Source organism: Dermacentor silvarum, chromosome 11 (assembly GCF_013339745.2).
Source record: "Dermacentor silvarum isolate Dsil-2018 chromosome 11, BIME_Dsil_1.4, whole genome shotgun sequence".
NCBI classification, from domain to species: domain Eukaryota; kingdom Metazoa; phylum Arthropoda; class Arachnida; order Ixodida; family Ixodidae; genus Dermacentor; species Dermacentor silvarum.
The window spans coordinates 75,789,890-75,799,407 of NC_051164.1; positions in this window are offsets into that span (position 1 = coordinate 75,789,890).

Below are 9,518 nucleotides of genomic sequence, written 5' to 3' on the forward strand. Positions count from 1 at the left end.
TCTTGAAGGAGGATTTCAAAGTAATCCGTGGTGAGTTTTCGAAGCTGCGATGCTATTTGATCGGGGGCGGAAGTTTCATTTAATTTGGCCTTCAGCTATCGCTCATCAAGTACAATTTGCCCCCTAAGGTTGGGGTCGTAGGCTTTGTGCCTGTGTAATTGACATACTGAGAGTTACATGCTGTAGCTACTTGTTTTTCATGTAGTTCTTGGAACAGATCTTCCGTTGTCTGTAGTGTTGGTCTCGGCTTTGGGTCTAACAGAGCACTTATTAGGTGACAGGTGGCCCCCAAGTATAGAGTTGAGATTGTCACATATAGTACGCCAGCAGCTCTCGCTGGTTCGATTGTCTTAATACGTAGCAATTTCTTCGTTTAGGAGCCCTGTTTGCCTTCGGATTCGCCTATTCATTTTGTTCTTTTTCAATCGTTCGATGCAGCTTGATTTGGGCGAGTTGGTTCCTACTGAATAACGTAGGTACAGTGCAACAATTTTGGGGAAGGAAACGAAGAGACAGGAGTGAACGCTGGTGCCAGGTGGCCCAGAGACAGGAGCGTTCTCTCCTGTGTTTTTGTTTCTTTCCAAAAAATTGTTGCGCTGTACCTACATTATTCAATCGTTCCATGAGGCTCCACCTCACCTCCCCCGTGTGAAGAAGATGCGTTTATATATGTTGGGCTTGTGTTCTGTTTCACAAGTTAGAAGAGCCTTGCAAAACATGACCAGGGGAAAATCTGCTGGAGAAGTAGAATGACAGTCGATTTAATCAAAGATGGAGGAGATATCATGCTTGAAAAGCTCGCGGCCCTTTATACGCAATGCCGCATGACTTCAAGTGTACCAGAGAGCTGGAAGAATGCCAACATTATACTAATCCATAAGATTAAAGAGACGTTAAAGATTTGAAGAATTATAGACCCATTAGCTTGATTTCGGTATTGTATAAAATATTCATCACGATAATTTTCAATAGAATCAAGTCAAAACTTCAGCCAACCAAGAGAACAGGCTGGCTTCAGGAAGGAATATTTTACGATGGATCATATCTATGTCTGCAATAAGGTAATCGAGAAGTCTACGGAGTACAATCAACCTCTCTATATGGCTTTCATAGAGTATGAAAAGGCGTTTGATTCAGTATATATACCAGCAGTCATAGGCATTGCGTAATCAAGGAGTACAGGAGGCATACGTGAATATCTTGGCAAATATCTACAAAGATTCCACAGCTACCTTGGTTCTCCACAAGAAAAGGGTCAGACAAGGACACAAAATCTCTCAAATGCTATTCCCTGCATTCTTAGAAGACGTATTCAAGCTCTTAAACTAGGAAGGCTTAGGAGTGAGGATCAACGGCGAATATCTCAGCTTCGGTTTGCAGATGACATTGTCCTATTCAGCAAAAATTAAGACGAATTACAACAAATAATTGACGACCTTAACCGAGAAAGTGTAAGAGTGGGATTGAAGATTAATGTGCAAGACACAGATAATGTTCAATAACCTCGCAAGAGAACAAGAATTCAGGATCGCCAGTCAGCCTCTAGAGTCTGTGAAGGAGGACGTTTATTTAGGTCAGTTACACACAGGGGACCCTGAACATGAGAAAGAAATTTACAGAAGAATAAAATTGGGTTGGAGTGCATACGGCAGGCATTACCAAATCCTGACTGGGAGTTTACAACTGTCGTTGAAAAGAAAAGTGTACAATCATTGCATTCTACCGATGCTAACATATGGGGCAGAAACTGGCAGGTTAACAAAGAAGCTCGAGAAGAAGTTAAGGACTGCACAAAGAGCGATGGAACGAAAAACGTTAGGCTTAACGTTAAGAGACAGGAAGAGAGCGGTGTGAATCAGAGAGCAAACGGGGATAGCTGATATTCTAGTTGACATTAAGCGGAAGAAATGGAGCTGGGCGGGATAACCGGTGGACCATTAGGGTTACAGAATGGATACCAAGAGAAGGGAAGCGCAGTCGAGGACGGTAGAAAACTATGTGGGGTGCTGAAGTTAGGAAATTTGCAGGCGCAATGTTGGAATCAGCTAGCTCAAGGCAGGTGTAATTGGAGATCGCAGGGAGAGGCCTTCGTCCTGCAGTTCACATAAATATAGTCTGATGATGATGATGATGATGTGTTCTGTTTCGCTAGTTTCTCTGGTATGTGATTTCCCACGCTTTCTTTAGAGACTCAGTCCGTCACTGTACTGTGTCTCCCAATATCTCCCAATAGTTCTTTCCTAAAGCTAGTCCAGTCTGTTGAGCGGCGCTTGCGTGTTCTTCGTTTATAACACCCTGTGTGTAGTACTAGTTATTTGAATGTGTGGTCACTGGAGAGGGTGCCGTGTGTATTAGTCCGTGCTGCATTCACAGGACCTTTAAGTAGGGTTATGTGGTTATGTCTGGGGTTGTGTCGCACATGACCGAGAAGCCGTGTCACGTGGGTGAGTAGACATCGTTAAGTAACGTGAATGAATGAATAACCGAGCGTTGCTGTTGCATGATCGGGTGGACGTTAGGAGCCTTTGTGGGTATTTTTGGAAAAAAGCCTGTACGCGCCGCGCTGAAAATCTGCAATTAGATTGTCTTGCGGGACGCATATCTGTTGCTTCCGCGTGAAATTCTGCTTTCTGTTTGGGTGAACTGTACACATTACTTATGCACAGCTGGGGGGCTATTCTGTAAGAGTCTACCTAGTGGACTGCCCACTTCGGCTGTCGCAATTGGCTGCCGCTTCACGAGCGCGAAGGTGCCAGCCAGTCTCCTTCGCTCTCGTGAAGCGGGAGCCAATGGCAACAGCCGAAGTGGACAGTCCACTAGGTGGACTCTTACAGATTACCCCCCCCCCCCCCCCCCTGATGAGAGCTACTTGACTTATCTGATTGTGTGTGATAGATCCTAATCGTAAGGCTTTGCGGTGCGTGATGAACATGTGCTGTCGCGAGATAGTTACTGACCATGACAGCGAGCGGCAGTCTTTCTTTGTGGCTGACGAGAGTTTTTGTAGCCAGGACAAAGAGGAGGAGAAGAAGATTTGTATGAAAAGAAAGTAGGAGAGGTTGGCTTGGAGAGTGCGTGTCTAGCCTGCTATTCCACATCGGGGTAAGAGGAAGTAGGAGGTACAGGAAAAATGGAGATAGATGGCAGGTAGTTACATTTCTTCACTTCACGTTATCACCTTGAAGACCTTGAGTTACCTTAAAGATTTTATTACCTTGAAGACAATTATATAAGGGGTGGTTATCGTACTTGTGAAATACTCGCCAGAACCCATTTCACGATTATGGTTGACGTTAATGCGATTAGCATTGAAGCAATGTACTGACACACCGTATTGTCAACTCCGTGACGTGTTCTACAGCCAGGAGGAGCGCTCCTGCCTCGCGCCTCTTATTGCACACGCTGCACACATTTATCAAAGCACATTTAGCAACGCCGCCGTAAAGTCCACGCGTGGCGCGGGTTTGATTGCGCCGAGCATCTGAGAAATTTAAACGATCATTATTGTCATTGTAGGGCGGCACATTCCCAGTGGCACGTACCTAGTTACCCCAGGTAAATTCAATGAGGTTCATGGGTATGCCCTACTGCGTATGTGCCGAGTAGGGCACAATTGGGTATGCCCTACTTGGGTATGCGACTACTGGGGCATACCCAAGTTGGTATCAAAGAGGTTCATTGAAAAGTAGCACAGGTGAGTGGAACATACTAAGTGCTGAGCGTCGGCGTCAACGAGGTCCATGGAAAAGTGGCACATACGTGCACAGTGCCGCATACCCAGTGACCTCAGTTGGGCCGACGGTTGGTTTAGAACCCTGTTCTCTCAGCAAAGCATCCCGATGCTTTAACCATTCGACCGTGGACTACCCAGGGACTCAAGTAGGCGGGAAACGGTTAGAAACAGATACAGTTAGAAAGTGAGTGGGTACTTTAAGAAGGGCAATGTAACTGCAATAATACGGGCAGTCACAAACATATGCATACAAGTGACAGACTATCGGCAACGGTTTCGGAAAATGTGGTTGGGTATGTGATGGCGATGATGTGGGGAATGTTGTTCCAGGCTTTTGCTGCATGGCTGAAAACGGTGATTGGAATGTACTGGTCCGGGTACATGGGCGTCCCACTTGGAACCAATGGCTGGTGCGTTCCGATAAGCGTGACCGGGGTCGTGACGTATGGTGGATGATTAAGAGTGTCGAAGACAAACGTGCGGAATAGAGGGAATAGGGGTGGTGATTTGACGGTGGATGAAGAGGGCTGTCAAGCCAGACTCTGCCTTCAATGAGTAAGTGCTAACGTCGAATGAATACGGCTAATGAATGGACCTTGTGGCTCGATCTTGAACACGTTCCAATGCGTTATGTACAATCAGTACGGATTCCAAATGGTGGATGCGTACTAAGTATTGTACTTAGTGCGGCTAAGTATTTGTATGAACGAACCGACTAAACCACAACATTAGCGAACTTGTAAGTAAATCAGAGGGGAATAAGGGGGTGAGAAAACGACACGAGCTTACATTGTTAGGGTTCAGAAACATTTTACAGATGCTGCATGAATCTTGTTTATAACCTGTTTATAAAATAATTCTGTAAACATGCTTGTGAACATGAATGTGAATATGGCTGGACACGTGCAGGGGTGTATCATTATTGTATATTACAAAGAGAATAAGTGGCCCATAATCAGAGCCCCGAGGAACGCCTGACTTAACGCGACGAGTGAGTGTTGATTAAGAAAAATTGGGAATGGTTAGTAAAACTTCCTTGTTGGGATGTGATTTGATTTATGGATTTACATTTACACACGCACGCGCACGCGCACGCACGCACACGCACGCACACGCACAAGCACACACACGCACAAGCACACACACACAAACACACACACACACACACACACACACACTTACAGAGGAGCAGTAAATGGAGGTGGATGAGGGGAAAAAGCCGCACAGACGCGGCTTGAGGTAACCTCACCCCCTTAGGTACAATATGGCTGCATAGGGTAACACATCGAGAGAGAGAGCGAGAGAGAGAGGTTTAATTATACGAAATGCAAAGAAGTCGGCCTGAGGTAAATTCCTCTAGCCCGCACCATATATATTGTATTTATATAGTGGCCATAAAACATTGCAGTTATACAATATATGAAAAACAATGCAAACCCACTGCGGCATTGAAATGATTAAATGACATCATTTATTAAATGATTAAATGACATCATGGTAATAGCCAAAAAAAAATAACATAAGGTACATTATTATAAAACATTCACAAACGTGCTCTAAAGAGGTGAAAGCAATAGAGTTTTAAATTCTGACAGCGATAAATCCTGTAAATTGTAGCCTGCTCTATCACATGATTTCAGTAGTTTTGGAAGGTTATTACACAGCATTTGATAACCGTAATTAGTTTTAGAGCGCGGAACCTTCCATACTTCAGGTGTACGAGTTGAATAACGGTATGAATTGACGGATAGTTTTGCAAGTTCTACAAGTAAGGTATTGTTACGTCTGGTACCAAAGTAATATTCGCCTAATAGTTTACAGTTATAGATGTTGGTGCAAGAACCGAAGGAAATGAAAACACTTGTGTCATCTGCATAAATTATAAATTTCGCTTTTCGTAGATGTAAGGTAATATCGTTGCGTATAAGTTGAAAAGCAACGGACCGAAAATGCATACCCTCTGGGACGCCACAAAATATTTCCTTAGTTACCGATGTATTATGGCCTACAGAAACAAACTGGTGTCTATAGGCTAATGTTAGATCTAAAGGAAGACTGATGCCTTTGGTATGAAAAATTACAGCCTTTGTTTTAGCCGCATCTACTTTTAAGCAGTTCTCTGTGGGCCAATAGGATAGACTGCACAAGAATTCATTTGCCATAGTAATTGAATTGGTGCAAGAACCGGAGGAGATATGAAAACACTTGTGTCATCTGCGTAAATTATAAATTTCGCCTTTTCGTAGATCTAAGTAATATCGTTGCGTATAGGTTGAAAAGCAACGGACCCAAAATGCTACCCTGTGGGACGCCACAAAATATTTCCTTAGTTACTGATGTATTATGGCCTACAGAAGCAAACTGGCGTCTGTTATTAAGATAAGATTCATATTTCCTTCATAACCTTCATAGTTTCTGGAAATACGCCTGTGGAAATGCATAAATTATAAATATGTGTCAAAATATGGGCTATATCATATAAAACAAATTTGATAGGTAGAATATGTAGACCATCAGCATCGTAGCTACGAGATTTTTTGAGTCTTAGGTATACAGAACATACATCCGAAGGCATGAGTGGCTGAAAAAATATTGTGTTTGCGTTTGGAGTAATGTGCACATAATGCGGCATGGGATGATTGAGGTCAACGTCTCTGTGAACAAAATAGTCATTGAAGGTGTTTGCCAAATCCTCCTTTACCAACAGTCTACTGTTTAAACTAATTTGTTCAATTGGAACACTCCTTGATTTTATTCATGAGAGCGTTTAGTCTATTTCATAGTTTCTTTGAGTCATTCATACAAGACGAAAACATCTGCAGAAAATAAGCATCACGTGCTTTCCGTAATTATTTGGTTAATTTGTTACGAAACATTTTAAATGTTTTTAAATCCAGAGACTCTCTAGTTTTGATAAATTTGGCATATAGTTTGTCACGCTTCTTCATTTTTTTTACAAAGAGCATTCGTTAACCATGGCTTTCTGAGGCATTTTTTTTCTCCTGTTGATTTTGTAAACAAAATGTTTTTTTATACACGGCAACAAACCTGCTAAGAAATATATTGTAAGCTGATTCAGCATCTTGTTCCTGTAAAACATCATCCCAGTTAGTTTGTTTCAACTCTGTTTGAAAAGGTGTTAGGGTATCCTCGGTTACTTTCTGGAAGGTTTCGTTTGTGTCTCTGTGCAAAGTGCTAGCTATTATAGTTTTGACAAACATGCAAATTGGCATATGGTCACTTATAGCACTACTCAAAACGGCACCTTGTGATACACAGAGGAGAGTAATTCGTTATAAACAAATCAAGCGTAGTTACTGTATTTTCTGTTATTCTAGTGCTGGAGTGAATTGTATTTATACAACCATTTGAAATGAATACCCTTTCAAAATCAGACCGGCGTACTGTATCCGCGCCAACATTTACATTAAGATCTCATCCAATAATTACGTTTAGGCGGTTTTCATTAGCGAATGTTAATAGATCATCAAAAAAAAAAATTCAAGAAAATGGGCAAGAACACCATCGGGAGGGCGGTAGCATACAGCAAAGATGTCTTTCTCTGAATGAACACTTCGTAATCGTTCGTTGTACGCGAAAAATTAGCAAGTATATCACAAGGTATATGGTCAGACATTAATAAAGACATACCTCCCCCACATCTTGTTAACCTATTAAGGTAAAATGTTTTCTTGTGAGGAAGCTGAAAAATGTGACTGTCATTCATATACCAAGTTTCGCTTATCATGACAACATCACACAGCTTATCTATCCCCACAAAACCGCTTTCGAGTTCTTCTATATTGCTAGAAAGGGATTGAGCGTTAATATGAACACAACTAATTCCTTTTTGTTCAACTTCTATGTGGGTAAACCATTCTTCTTTAGAAAGCGACCCTAAGTGATTCATGGTGCTGAAGAAAAATAAAACCAACAGCAAGGAACATTAGCAAGGAATACTAAGTAAGATTCGACAGCTCATCCCCGTACTTAATGACTACAGCCTGGGCACCATTTTTTTTTTACGTACAAGCATATGCCCATTCGCGTGCCATGCATATTTGTACCCAGAATGTTTCGCCCATTCCTTAGCTGCAGCCAGAAGCTTTCTGGATCGAGTTGTCATGTTGTCGGCAATGAAAACTTTCATCGAACTATCTCTGAGTGATCGTTTCTTAGCAAGCCGGGCATTTCGCAGCTCCTGACGCGCGAAGCGCACAATAATGCCGCGGGACCTTCCCGGCCTAGCTGGCAGCCTGTGTATAGCCACAACGTCCTGCTCGGATAAACATTCAGTGTTAAGTTGCTGTGCTATTTCGTTCACCTGAGATAGCAAGTTCTCGCCCTCAGTCTCAGGAACTTCATGTATTTCTAGGTTCAGGCGCCTGCTGTGTCATTCGAGGGCGTGAATATGCCATCCTGAAGATTACTAAGATCCTGAGGGGCTCGAGCCTCTTCCATCTTTTCCACCCTACGCTTTACATTGTTGATGTCTTTTTCGTGACAGTCGAGACGTCTCTTAATTTCATCAAATTGATCTGGCAGCATTTGGATAGATTGCTCAATGTCATTTACTTGTTCCCAAGCTCATAGCTTGGGAACAATGGTTCATGAGGTACCATGTCGACAGCTTTAGCAAAGTCTGAAATGACAGCACCAGTTTGAAGGTCTGTTATCAAGGTTAACATGCAAGTCGTGAACGAAAAGTGCTGGCTGTGTTTCGCAGGAAAATCTCTTAGCGAAATCCGTGTGGACAGGAATGAAAGAAATTGATTCAGTTTAGGAAGTTCCTGATATTGGTGTAAATGACATGCCCCGTGATTTTGCAAGGCACGCTAGTTTATGAAACGTGGCGGTAGTTAATGAGTATCACAATGAGCTACTTATTATTATACAGACACGTTGTCCAATACGCGGGTGCCCCGTGTGGACGCACTACACGCAGGTGTGAACGTGTGCACACAGCATTCTCACGCAAACCTATTTTGCACAGTATTCACACTGTACATCTCCTAGAGACAGGCGACGAAGCCCGTGTCACATGGAAAGTTCAGGACTGATTCCATGGCGTGTTGGGCAGTTGTTATTGCGTTGTCATGTACAAGGCCTTTTGGGTCTAGACAAGCTGCTTACTGCAGCTCCTTACTGCACGAGAAACGAGGACGTTTCTAGTGTATGAAATAGAAGAATAAATAAAGTTGAAGTTTAAAGGGGTCATCCCGTCTGCACACACCCAAAAACCTTCTCTTGCGAAAAGAGGTGGGAGTGAAAACGATCAACAGTAGTGTTTCACTCGGCCGCATATTATACACAAAATACATTACATATTATTACGTATTACACGCAAAGTATACGTTTCATTATCTCGGGAGTGTAACAGGCGCTATACAGTCAGGGTTCCGTTCCCGTCCAGTTTTATGAAGTTATCGGCGCAACACCGAGCCCTAATCGATGGAGTATTGTTTCCTGGCCTCTACAGAGCCGAAGTGGAAGTCAGAATCCATCGCAAGCAAGCGTCAAGTCTATGGAGGTGCTCTCTTTAAGGTCAGGGTCGTCCAATTGTCCAGCCATATAGGTTTTGATTACTGTTGTAGAGCAAGGCGTCGATGCCATACAGGAAAAAGTTAATTTTTCGAGAACGTTCCTGGATTGAGCGTCGGCGTCCCTCGCCATTACCGCGCGGACGCACTCGTGTCATTGCTCGAGCGTTCGTCGACGTCTTCTTCCACAGCTGGCTCCGATGCCGCTCATTATGCCAGCGTTTTCATACTGCCCCTCCCTCTGT